This window comes from Antrostomus carolinensis, unplaced genomic scaffold (genome assembly GCF_000700745.2).
Source record: "Antrostomus carolinensis isolate BGI_N321 unplaced genomic scaffold, ASM70074v2 scaffold42274, whole genome shotgun sequence".
NCBI lineage: Eukaryota > Metazoa > Chordata > Aves > Caprimulgiformes > Caprimulgidae > Antrostomus > Antrostomus carolinensis.
In genome coordinates, this window is record NW_010313631.1 from 6,042 (window position 1) to 20,302 (window position 14,261).

The 14,261-nt window shown below is 39.1% G+C and overlaps 1 long non-coding RNA gene across 1 annotated transcript in view; it reads right to left on the reverse strand.

The window, feature by feature from the left end:
* Positions 1 to 332: 332 nt before the first annotated feature.
* Positions 333 to 14,261, reverse strand: part of LOC104524504 (uncharacterized) — a 20,160-nt gene continuing 6,231 nt past the window's right edge. The window contains exons 4-5 of the long non-coding RNA XR_003766197.1: positions 11,540 to 11,618; positions 333 to 470 (exon numbers count right to left, since the gene is read on the reverse strand). This is a non-coding gene — a long non-coding RNA (uncharacterized LOC104524504). The remainder of the gene's footprint in view (positions 471 to 11,539; positions 11,619 to 14,261) is intronic.

Here is a 14,261-nt window from a genome sequence, read left to right on the forward strand (position 1 = left end):
TTTCCTTGCCATTCCGGCTAACAGCCACTGGGAGGCTGCTTGATGGTGGGCAGGTTGAGCATCTCTTCTTTTCCCCCCTCTCATTGCCACCTCCTCCCCACAGGAGCAGTGATGGAAAAGTGACTTGCTGCAGAGATAATGCTGGGTTTGAAACGAATTTCTGACTAGCTGAGCCAGCACCTGTGTGAGCTGCAGCTGATTAGCTCCAAGCATTCAGGTCCCAATCACTCATAACGGAGCCAGGCAATCATACCAGCCTCCACAAGATGAAGACAGGGTGGAGGCAACATCTCTAAAAAGCATCTTGAAGGCAAAGGGAAAATACTACTCACGTTTGTGGTTTTCGTTTCTGTGGACAGGGGAAGAGAGGGTCTCCTGCTCGCGGGCTTCATCACCCTCTTCACTGGCGAGGTGGGTGTGAGCATAGTGGTAGCTCAGCCCAGGCCTGTTCTTGTAACGCTTGCCACAGACTAGGAGGAAAGGAAATAGGAGGGAGGGGAAGAGAGAATGGAAACATCAGTATGATCTGCAACAATGGCAGCATCCTCTCCAGTAACGCTCCCTTTCCCCCTGAGAGCAGCACCACATGCCTGCCCAAAACTGTTCCAGCCGACGTTGGTGAAAGGTGACAGAAGGGCAGCCCTGCAACCGCAGGTCCCTAGACAGGTTTTCTTCCAACCATGCTGCCAGCAGTCCTTCCCACAGGCCTAGGCAAATGCATATTCACAGTCTCTGCAGCTCGTACAGCCCTGATCCTCTCTCTTAAGTTTACTAACAAGGTGGCACATAAAATTAATGAAATGCCAGTTTCAATGTTGGTGCTGCGCAATGGAAACTGGACTGAGAAGAAAGGACATTATTTTCTTCATTACTGATCTCTGAAAAAAATAAAAAGTTGTTTGGTTTTTTTTAAGAAAAAAAATTTTCTGTAAAAGGGTAATAAATAGCTTTATTTGCAGATTCCTAGTCAAGACAAGGAGATGGAAATCATCCACAGTTTCTTGCTAGAAGAACACGTAAGTGATACTTATTTGCCCAAGTAAACTTCATATTCAGCATCCAAATAAATAATACAATGAGTGACAGACAACCTTCCTTCTGAACTTTTGTTTATTTTAGGACTAAGTCAACAGGTATTAAGAACAGGATCAAATAATTCAGACTAATGAAAAATCTACATTTTCACAGGGAACTCACCACAAGGGTAAGTTTCATCATAAGATTCATTACACACAAATTCAGCTTCTATACATTTTTAAATTCATGTTATTGTCTCTAAAAGTTCTCTCTTTTCATCTTCAAAGTAGTCTCTGAATGTCCATTTTCTTTTATACAGCTGTTTCATCTACCAAATACAACTACTGCCATTTTAAAAAATTAGGAAACAAAGGCAAAGAAGCTTCGTGCCCTTCCTGCAAGTTTTTACTTGCAGCCACATTTTCAGTTGCTTTATTAGCTTCATTAACCCCAAGGATCTCACACAGGAATAAATGTCATGCCCAGTAGTCTGCCCTGCATAGCTTGCTTAGGAAGGCAAAGGAAGTAGTGCCAGAAGAGAGAACAGAACCCAGCAGTCTCTAGTTCTGTCTTGTTTTCAGACCCCTTGAAAAAAATCTCCAAGGAGGAAGTCACCATCCACTCCTAAAAACTTCGATCAGCCCTGAAACTGAAAATGTAACCTGCAATGTATATAGATACTTAGTTCCCATGCACAAGACAGCTGACTCTGGGAACATCATAAGGCTCCATAAATTAAAAAAAAAAAAAAAAAAAAAAAAAAAAAGACTTGCCCAATTATTCATTTACATATAAGTAAAACTTCCATTATTATACTTTTCTGCTACTACTCACAAAAAAACCCTTCTGATGGTCCACATTCTGGAACAGATGCTAGAAAACTGTAAATCAAAGCCTAGCATTATAACATATTTCATTCTCCATCTCTTCTAGCTGATTTGCAAACTCCCTCAGGGAAAATACTTTGCCTTATTAGAAACATGTAAAACAACCTCATTATATGAGTAAAGTGAGTGATCCGGAATATTAGATACTTTTATCCAGTTTTCTCCATTCTGCAAGGTGTGATCACACAGTCATCGTAACAGGACAAAAGCTTTCTCCAAATAAAATGCGTCCCTAGCCACAGACTATTTAAGTCTTGGAATGACCTTGATTTACAAGTGATAACTTCTGCAGGAAGGAGGGGAAAAAGCTGGGGAGAAATAAAATGCTCAGATACATATGCAAATCCATTCATTGAAGCATCTACCATCGTTTCATATGTAAACCTAACTCTATTGCCAGACATTTTGAACAACTAGACTGTTCTTAGAGGCATGGTCTCCACAAAACATTATTTCAATCTCCCTTCTTCTAGTAACAGCCATGTACTCTTCCAACGCATTCTGGAGAGGGAAACTAATCCTCTGCCTCTGCAGTCCTACAGAGGAAAGGACAAGCATTGGAACAGATGCTGACAGAGAGTCAAACAACAAGATACCCACAGTTCTGTAAGAGTTTGTTTCCACTTTTTGAATACAGGAAAAAAAAGTGTAACATAACTAATCATCATACACAAATGTTACAGCATTTCCTAGAATGGAGAGATTTAAATTTCTAGTAGATTATTTGAGTATCATACGAAGTATCCTACTCTATCCCCCTTACTTGTGTGCATTTGAAGGTGAAAGTTTTAAAAAAACCATTCTTCTGCTATGAACAACTGAGACTGCTCAAAAACTTCTACCTACTTAAATTATATTTTCAGAGCTTTATCAGGTGATCAGTGCTCTACTGACAAAGGGGGGGGCACTTGGAGTTAACAGCTGCATGATACATTCTATCCAGCTCTATCTTGCTCTTACACAGCTTGATCCTGCGTTGATGCTAACCTAGAGGCAAAAATCAGATAAGCTCTAAAACCCAGTCCCATTTACCTATTAGAGGGAGTTTTAAATTTCAAACAAAAAATATTTCTAGAAATTCTACCAGACTTCATTCAGCTCTACCTGAAAACATACCCACAATTCTAGCTTTACTGCTGTTACCTTACAAAAGCACCATCTCCTTGAACATAGGTCTTGCGCATCGTTCTCCCTCTGCACAAAAGGAAACCTGTGTTCCCTGCAGGAAGTCCAAGGGCTGTGGCCTTGACTGCCCTACAGGATCCTGCAGGGATTTTAGCTGTGGAGTTTAGGATGGCATAGGAAATCAGATGGGTCTGCAGACATGCCCTTCTCCAGCAAAAAAAGTGTCAGCTCACCAGGAAAAAACAGCAAGTAACAATATAAGCTGAGGCAGTAGTAATTCTGCAGCTGAGAATTACTACTGCCAAAACTTTCAGATGGCCTTCAAGGGTGGCAGGAAGCTGCAACATGCCTAGCTAAAAAGGAATTTGGAGGATTTTATAACCAGAGCTGAGGCAAAGGGGTTCTGTTTACACGGTCCCATCAGATCCTTTGTAGAACCAAAGATTTGCAGCTTCCAGCAGCTTTTTTTCTTGGTGTGTAGACTTCTATGCCTTTCATGTTCTGTCATGGAAAAAGTCTGAAGCGATGCCATGAGTTGAAACTGCACAGATTTCTTATTCCCCAAGCAAATTAGACTTTTGCAGGGGAAAAAGGGTATCATGATATTAGTCAGGCAAAAGAACCATTGGCTTCAGTGAGGTTTTGCTAGAATAAAAGCCAAGTCAGAACTTCATGGTTTCTCCAACAGATTGAATCTTCCTGAATTCACCCTAATCTCTTATTTTCCAGATAGAGCACCTTTTATTAATCTATCATATCACTGTGCTAAGAAGTAGTTTCTATAAAAGGATGATCATTAATAAGCACTTAGCTCTTGTATAACTCTTAGCACAGCAAGACTGGTTTTTAAAACATTAATTAATCTTTCTCCACATTTCTGAGTGGGAAGTACTCTTCTCATTTCACTTTGGAAAAAAGAGAACCACAGAGCGGTTAAGTGACTTGCCCACACAGTGATCTTTGTCATTACCAGGACTGGAATCCATGAGTTCCAGCACCCAGACCAGTGCTCACACCACATCTTTGCCATTCTCCAAGCTGACAAAAGCATAACGAGAACTGGTTCTCCCAGTCTGAAATGTATGCTGGTGATTAGTTCTTAACACTATGCAGCTCACATATAGCAAGTGAGAGTGCACCTTTCATAAACTTTGCCAGGTGGTCTTGCCTTTCTCTCAGCAACTTTTACTTTTTTTATCTTTAATTTTCCTTGCTGGTTAGGCTCATCATCCTTGCATGTGGTAGATTTCATCCTGAATCTCAACACTGGGAAGTTGACTTGATCTTTAATCAGGTAGCCAAGCCCAATGAAAACAGCGGGAGCTTGTAGAATGTAACCCACTCCAATTCCTCCTGCATTCAAAGGATGTTATTTTGCTATAACCTGATTGAATGCCATCTTAGGAACAAGCTGGATAAGTAAGTAGTAATTCAGCAGTGCAGATCAAATGCCACAAATGGGGAAGAGGGAGAGATTTTATTAAGCCACCAGACACTCTCCTATGATAAACCTTAATTTCCTTCCAGTTTGAAGACTGAAATGAAGATGTTCCACAACTGTGTTATGGGGGAAAAACATAATTTGCAGACAATTTAATCACAAGTATTGAGAGTTTTATAGCAGAGAGCTGTGTTTTAAGTTCTGGCCTGTAACAGCCTGCAACTCTTTGGCTAAGCAAATTCTCACTCTGTTTATTTTTCTCAATGAGTAAAATTAATATAAAATACTTCCCCTGCTTTAAAAGGGGATTTGAAATCTATGACTTAAAAGACTTCCTTGTCAAATATTTAATGGTTATGTTGCTGTCATTTTGAAATTGTTACACATTTGGTCCTTGGCAAGCTGTGAGCTATGTTCCGGCCAGTTCTCCACATACATTTTGCACAATCTGTTACCAGTATGAGACAGAAGGAAACAATCCATATTTTTCATAGAAACAGGAAACTGGGGCAGTACATGCTTTGCTGCTTTTTTTTTTTTTGTCACTGAATCTTGCCCCCCTTATTGTCTTTCCTTGCTTTTCTCCTTTGCCTCCTGTTCTTTCTTCTCAGCTGGGCTCTGTCAAACTCTAAATCTTAAGTTAACTGCTGGCAGGCAGTCATTCCTCAAAGTTATCTTCCTGTCCTACTATTTACTCCACTCAAAAAAACTCCATTCTTTATTGTGCACTGTTTTGGTAATATAGTCTCCTCTGTTACAGTTATGTCCATGCTCTGGCACATCCAGAGATCTCGAATGCTAACCAGTGTATTTTGACCTCCACTGGTGGAAAGGGATTACGTCTGTCCTTTTTTGATCGGTACTGTCATGTTATACACCTCTAGTATTAGAACAGGTATTTAGTAACCCATTTCATAGGGGATTTTCTGTAGGTAGTAAATAGTCCTTGTTTCAGTGACCCCAGAGAACAAGTCCCAGAATCTACCAGCTGTATTAAGATCACAGGAAAGTTGAACTCCAGCACAAGACATGCACAGGTCAACAATACATATGTCCACATTTCAATAAATGAATTGCTAGCAGAAGCAAAGGAGAAAAAAGTGTCCTTGCCTCTCTAATTTTGGCTTTTGTACCAATAATATGGCCAATGAATGCCAAGGTTAGCAAACTATGGTGGGAGAGTTGCTTGTTGGGTTCATCTGAACAATCATCTTATTCTAGATCTTATTGCTTATTAACTACTTAGGGATTCACTAGAAAGGATAATACCAGGAGATGACTTAGGGCTTAAACTGCTAATAGTTTAAAGGGAAGCTGAGGTCATGATGGACATTATAAGAAGCACGTAAAAACATAATGCTATAATCAAAGCATTTTCAAATCAACTTGTCATTGTGATACTTAACCAAAAGTCTATCCTAAGAAGCACCAGTTAGTAGTGTTGGACTCATTCACAGTATCTGTAAGAATTAAGACAACATATAAAGTCTCAGAGAACTGGCAAAAATCAGGATAAATCATGATTTATCTTGTAGGCCTTTTGTATTCTACCAAACCTTCCAGAGAATCAATGAGATGTTTGTTAAAATGAGTATGACAGGATCGGGTCCATTTCAAGAGGATGAGAAAGAAGGCAGGTGAAGTTAGCAAGGTAATTACTAGAGCCATCACTTTGTGAACATATGCAATAAAATAGTCCCTAAAGAATAGGTCTCAAGAAATTGCATTTGGCAAGTCATGTTGGAACAACAGAACATTTAACTGGGATTTTCTAAGGAAACTAAAAGAGAGAGATCCTCAGTACCCATTGAAACTCAATGGAATCTGTTCATCTTAAATCAGTTAAACTACCTGAAGACAACAGTCTTCTGTTGGCAGAATCTAACATGATTAGTGGAGAAAGGGAATGGGGAAGAAAAAATTAACCTCAAAATAATGAAATTTCAATGCCCCGCTGGATGATGAACTTACAGAAAAAGCAGGAGGATGTTTCAAGCTATAGTGATTTGGATGTGGGGTCAAGAATTTTTAAAAACAAAACCATGTTCTCAATAATTATTAGTGCTTCAAGGTCAAGTTCAAAGCATCCACTTAGAGACCAAGCCTTATATGATCTGTAGGCATAATACAAGCAGATAGGCACTTAGTGGGATATTTAGGGGAAACAGTTTAGGAGCCTATCTCCAGTGAGAATTAGGAGCCTAATTTTTTTGAAAACTTCACAGGGCAGCTTTCTGCATCTTCAAGCACCTGAAAGTCCATTTTGGGCCCAGTGCTTGCCTCTGTTTTTATCATTAATTTGGAGGATGGAATAGAGAGTGAAAGAGTCAAACATGCAGAAAACTGATTGTTGGCAAAAATATTGGAATAATAATAAAAATATATCATATGAGCTTTATTAATCAAATATTTTTTTCACACAGTAACTTAATTAGTAAATATTATTATGACATCTAGTATAAACAACTAAAACACAGTATAAACAGGATAAAGCAGTATAATGAGGAAACTAAAGATGATAGATAACCTGCCTGAGTAGAAAGAAGTTGAACAGGGAAGGAGTAAGAAGCCATAGCAAATGTTATATTTAATGTGAATTCACATAGTGGGCAAGGATGAAAACTCCTTTGCCAATGAAATATGACACAGCACTTAAGAGGAGTGTCTTGCACTGAAAGAGGGTTTACTAAACAACCTATTAGGTCAGCCAACTCTGTGCCTCTCATAGGTAACATAAGGCAGCAAGTTGCATAAATCCAAGTTCCGTAAGTAAACATAAGTTACATGGAAATGTATCAACTATTCATCTAAACTGCTTCTATCCTCAGAACAGCACATTCTACTTAGTTCTGGCCAGTGCTACTTAAATAAGACCTTTGGAGATATTTCAGAGAAAATAAACAATCTTAGTAAAAGAGCTGAATAAAACACAGCTGAAAGAAGCCCCGGTAACTGTTTACAGTCCTAGAAAGAAGATGTTGTTATCCACTAAAAACAGAGCAAGAACTGCTGATCCTAGACTGCAGCAGAAAAAATTCAAGTTAAATAACGAAGAAACTTGTAAATGAAATTTTTGACAAAACAGTCAGCTTCTACAGAACACTATAGGATCAGCATCTCTGGATACATGCAAGATTGCATTAGTCACTGATCCTGCAGAGATCATAGGAAGGTTTCAGTCAATTCTCATTTTGCACAAGGAACGGATCTGAATGCATATCTTGGCCTCATAGGGACTATGAATAAAGGATACAATACAAACTATAAGTTTTTATGCTAAAATAGCAGTTTGTACAGGAGTAAAACTAAAAGGAGACAAGGACATATTGGTAAAAGGAAAAGAAACAACTCCTTTTAGAGATGGACAAGGGAAATCCTCCATAGATAGAGGGACAGAAAGCAAAGTATGTATGTAAGTCTCTGTGGAAACAGAATCAGGAAAGCAGACAAATGAGGATGGACAGCAGGTAAGTTAGTAACTTGTAAAGATTCAGCACAAAGTAACCACTCTGGCTAAAGGAAGTAGACATCTGGAGTCATGGAGCTCAGGTGCTACGACCGATTGTAACTTTTAAACCAGAATACAAGTTTCTAGATAAAACTTCAGAGAAGCCTAGGTGTTTTTTGGGTTTGGGGTTTTTTTGTGGATTTTTAAAAAATAAATAGTAAATAATGTATAACAATATTAATATATTAGAAAGATTTGTGGTAGAACTGAAGGTTCTCCAGCTGATCATTTGACAATGACATGCCATCAATTCTTATTACATATGTAGGTATTCATACATTTGTTCACTCTGTCTTTCCTTTAAAAATCACATGCCTAGTTTATCATGTACAGCTGTGGTGGTGTATCTTCCACTTCCTGTTTGACATCAGAGCTTTTGCTTTGCTCCTCAAGCCCTACTTTTCACTATCCTTTAAGGCACCTGCACTATCTCCTGGCCAGGTACTCAAACTATGTTTGGGTCTGGTCTCATACAGCAACTGACCCATTTGACTATTTTACCATTTCCAGCCTATACCCATCTCACACCAGGTTGCCCTGCCACTTTTGTTATCTAAGTCTTTATCCCGAGGGAGCTCAAGGCACAACACTATCCAATGCAACTGGCTGAAAATCTGACCAACTAGTTTTTCACTTGCAGATTTGATTAAAGAAGGCATTTCATTATTATGTTAGCAATTTTATCAATGCTTTGCATAGTGAAACATTTTATTCTGAACTTGTGATACAGTATATGCTCAATAAAATAAAACAAAATATTTCAGAGTATTTCATTCCACAAAACAAGCAACCAACCACCTTTTCTCAAAAACACAGGATGACAAAATATTTTGAGCTTTGAAAACCTTCCTCTGTATAGAAATTCCATATTTCCAGTCAGTTTTAATACTGGGACCAGGTTTAATATTGGTGTAGAGCTGAACGCCTCTTCCAAAAAAGGCAGGCCTTTTCAGAAATAACATTGCTATCTTCCAGCACAAGGGGCAGTGTCAGCTGGGTACTACTGCTTTTGCACGATCTTACTGACACACAGACTAGTTTTTTCCCACGACCTTTTTATTACTAATGAAACCTGGTGATATATTCTTGTTTCCCATAAACGTGAATGTGTAACTGTGAAAAAAGAACGGAGTGGTTCTTCACCACAAATCATTTTTTGTGCCCATGCAGTTAAATAAGAAAATAAATTTGGTTTAGATATGCTTATGCTTCCTTCTTCGTGGTCACTTTCCAAAATCAAATATCAGAACGCTTGCAAAAAAGCAACCTGGAGGTAAATTAAATAATATACAGAAAAAGTAAAGTGTCAACTCATTAAGGTAATTATTTATATCAATAATGTGATTGTGGGAATCATCTTTTCCCAAACAGGAAATAGATTCACTATTTTTGACCTGCACGTTTCCATGTAAAACAAAACTATCTGCCCAAAATATCTGCACATGGAATACTGCAAAACAATTTCTAACCTACCACAAAAAAAATTATTCAAAAAATGCACCCAAGCAGGGAAGAGGCCTCAACTTAAACCAATTATTCACAATTAATTGTATGTAATATACCTACAGAAAGCTAACAAGGGTAGGCTATTACCTTAGGATGATGGCATTACAATTGGGACAGTTCTTTCCTTCTGCTCCACAGTGAGGTAAAAGAGTTTTGCTACCACATAACCCTTTCTCAGCTATCTACAATGGAAAAGGAGGAGTCACTGTGTAAAGTCTGGATTCCAAAACTCCTTATGACTCTCCTCTAACTATAAGTTTCCTAAAAATGAAAGGTATCAGCCAAATGAAATAGGAAAGTTTATATTTCCAAAACCAAAAAGGAAAGTTATGCTCCAAAATGTAAGCCAAGGCAAAATTCCATCAGTACAACAATGTACCAGAGCCATGACTGCAGCCCAGATTTCTGCTGCCTGCTTTGATTTCTAGATGTTTTATCTACTCTGTGCAAATCACAACTATGTATGTTGTGAGTTCTCTGTAAGATCCAAAAGCAAAGTAAGATCAGACAATGAAGAGTCTTTATGTTCAAAATTACTACCACTGACAAGTGTCCTTGGATTAGAAGGACATTCCAGAAAAGAGACAAACACAGTTATGTGTTCCTTCCTTTCGCGAGGAAAGCTGTGGATTTCAGCAAGATACATTACTAGGCTCCAAGAGAAGTCTTCAAAGATCCATTTTAGTTCTTCCAACACACAACGACAGCTATTTAACCACAGTAGAAATCTCCTGACTCTTCACATGCTAAAGAGCTTTTCCTCCTTGATGATGTGTTCAGACACTCCCATTCATGTGCAAGTCCTTCCATTTCTACTCATTGTCCTTAGAATATTCACATTGCTGAACCAAAATACCCAACATGTCCATCACTGTACTGTGCAGAGTCACCTAATCTCATCATAAAAGAATTATTTGATCACACGGAATATAGCTCTTATTTACCGTATATGCTCCTTATTTCTTCATGTTCTTAAAAACAAGCAGGAAATACCACCACAGACTGACATAGTAACAGTTGGTCTTTTAAGGCCATAACATTGTAAGATAGGTAAATAGTGGAGAAAGGGGGATTCTAATTATCCTCAAAACCACCAAACATTTTTGGATCACAAAAGTGAAGACCTCCTGCTATTCTTCTATTAACTTTTGTTAGGTTGTTGTCTTATAGGATAGAAGGCACCCAGTAGCACAAATTATTATTGCATGCATACTCTACAGCAAGCCTTAAGATGTGAGACCTCAAAAGCATGTGGGTAAGATAAATGCCCCTCATAGAAATGATGTAATAAAGAAAAAAAAAAAAATCAAAAGAGGAAGGAAAGCACCAAGGACTAGACCTTAAAAAAATTACATTGTGTATCAAATATTGGACTCCTTCCTCATAGAAGGACTCTGGTATCCTTTTTCAGTTTGGGCAGATTTTTCAGTTGGGGCAATGCCTTACTTCACCTGAAGTCCCACAGCGAGATATCAAACAACATGGCCATATTCAAAGGGAATATATATCAAAACTAATCATTCCAGTTGTGTTTGTTTCTTATGAGGGCTCAACTCCTGATGATGCCACAAGAGCACTTTCTGAGTGAGGGATGAGAATAAGATCTTCAAAATTTATCCCAGTGAGATTTTAAATGGACTGAAGGAAAGAGAGTCACCAAATATATGAAGAGATACAACAAGGGTGAAGTACCTTTGTCGGAGGTTTTTGAGTTATGCTTTTGTTTGTAACTATCTGAAACAGAGAAAGAAATAGAGGGTGAATCTTACATGGGGGAAAGGAAGACAAAAGGCAGAGAAGCCAGAAAAAGAGAAGGAGAAAGAGAAATAAAATATAAGAGATGATTTATTATAGGGCAAAGGGAAGTGAAGTCTTGCTGAGGACTTCATTTTACTTCCTTCATGCAAAAACACCAAGAGCAGCAGCAGCAGGTGGCAAACATGCAAGTCAAAGAGCAGCAGAATATTTTGCTGAAAGGGAAAAGATTAAGCCCTGAGTGCACTGAGCTGGTAGGACCAGGCTGGAAGCAGAATCAGCTTTTTAGGTGCTACTTACTGTCGCAAACATAGGGTTTGTCATGATCATCCTGGGAGGCAGCATCATTCCGTTTCCTGCCACCTCCAGATCCCCGAGCCTGCAGAGACAAGAGGAACGTTAACATTATTCCATCACCTCTCAGGTTTCCTTGTGCCCTCACCCTCCTATGAAATATGTCCAATATAAACTAAACAAATCCTCAGCTTCCATACAGGTTTGTCAAGGATGGGCTTGACCCTCCATCTCCTAAGATATACACTGTGTTAATGGACCTTGTAATGCAGTGGAGATCCCTTTCACAGATAACCCAAACTGTTCATCCATAGCAGTAGGTCACTGACAGCACATATTCAGTCGAGTATCATCACACATTCATTCCTGAAGATGTTCAAATACCTTGCTTAACTGAATATGAATGAATGAGGAGATGAACAGGTATTAGAGGATAAATATAACCATTAAATCAGCCAGAAAATAGGCCCGGAATAAAACAGAGGTAAAATTATTTCCTTTAATATTTTCAAGGGAGGATTGTATGTTTTGTTTTGTTTTGTTTTCTAGCTGAAAAGCAATGTTTTGAAATGGCCTTCTGGGACAAAGATACCATGGCTGATTATAAAATAGAGCTTTGATCAGTTAGTGGAAAAGATTAGGTAACATGTCTACCTACATTAACAGGGAATGGGAATCACCCAGAAAGGTCTCTCTACAGTTCTGTGTTCCTACAACATACCAAGTTGTCAGCCCTGGAAATTGGAAAGCTCTGTCTCTCCACAGCACAGACTGCTCTGTCCTGAGCTCCAGGGGTAAGAGTGGAATTCAGCATCAAAGCTACTTGGTCCTGACCTTTCTCAGCTGAGATGCCAACAAGGGGACAGCTCATAGCTGCCCAATGGTGGAGACTGTGATGTGGAACTGGGAACTAAGCCAAGGCTTTCAGTTCTTTCATATTCACTAATGTACAGTGTGTAGATGACAATAATTTTAGACTTGATCTTTATTTGAGGAAGTGACCTGCAGGTGGATGGCTAGATAGCCCTTCATTAATTCTGTCAGCTACTCTATTTCTAGGTAAAAGCAACAAAATTGTTTCTGCTTCTCCTCTTATTAAACTGTTGATGTTTCTCACCCTAGACAAGGTCACCTGACTCAAATCCTTTGAGCTTTTGCATGTGAAAATAAGAAAGGAACAGAGCTTCATCAAGTAAAGCTGGAGAAGATGTAGAAATTCTGAGAATATTAGTACCCCATACACAAAGGGTTCATAGGAGCTCTGTCCCTCTTCTGATGGATTTGGGACTGAACTAGCACTATTTGTGCTGCATTCCATCAGACATCTAAAGAGAAGGAACAAGGAACAGTTTCACACTGGCCTGCCAAAGTGTGACAAAACAGAGATTTATAAAAACTCCACACATTATTTTCCTGGGATTGATCAGGTCTAACTCTTAACACAGTCCTGAAGGAAAGACATGGATTTGTGGCTGTCTGGATGGGGCAAATACTATTATGTATAACAAGAATAGCTCTGCCTTCTACAAAGATATCTGTGCAAATCAGCACACATGTGCAGAGTGAAATTTTTAAGGGTGAAGTGAAAAGCAGTTTTACACTGGAAAAGGCCCCAGCAACAACTATTTGGCAAAAGCTACTTTACTGACCATATCATATAAAATCATCTTACTAGTCTGCAATATTTTTTCTCTGACTGTCAGCTCTGTAAACCCTGCTGTGGGCTATGAAATCGATCCCAGGCTAGTTCCTTTCTTCCCCTACTACTGCAAAATGTGCTGCAAGCTGAATTTCAGTCCATAGCAGCTCCTATACAACCCTCAGCTCATCAGAGAGTCTTCACAGAGACAAGTGATTGGCCCTTAAATAAATATTTTTGCTGGTACCTGGATTAAGATCTAATTTTCTTATCCTACCAACCACATTGGCTTTTCAGGGCTGTGGAAAAGCTGTAAAGTCTTATTTTTGTTGCTAGCCAGTAGGTTTGACTCTGTTTACACTCTGAGAATGGATCTGTTGAGCAAGAAGGTACTACTTTGCATAAGCACCTTTCAGAATAGGATCATAATTTAAGGTCTGTTGCTCACAGTTTCGCTAGTCTTACAGCCAGCTGTTTCCCTTCAAACCATTCTCTACAGAAATGTAAGGGTACAGCATTCATGTCATGACCACACGTCAGATACACTTTTTCATGCACTGAACACACAGAGGAAGATTTTTCAAGTCAATGACTTTCAATGGTACTTGGGTTCCTAAATGTCTTCAGTGCCATTGAAATTGTCCCATGGGATATCCAGCTGATGAGTAGACAATCTGTACAGGTGCAGCTCAAATCTCCTAGCAAACCATCCTTCCCAGCTCCTACCACATTTTCCCTGTCCAAAGATACTAAAAAGTTCCTTCTGTAAATCCATCTCTTCAGCCTTCAGTGTCCTTCCTAATGCTACCACAATTTCAGGGCTAGCCTTGAGGGAATAGTAAACCAAGCAGCTGCTCCAGAGGCACTACATTGAGTGCCCTGTGCTTGCTGTTGGCACTCCAATCTGTTGAATTCAGTCATCCACAACTGCCTTCATTCTCCTGATGGGATGCAGCAAAGGCTACGAGACTTGAGATATGAGGCTTGGAAGCCATGGCATAGCAGCCTTGAAGTAGCCCTGAAGCAGACAGAGACAGTAGCCAGAGGGACAGATGGAGAGTCCAGGATTAAAAATAAAATCATGCTGTA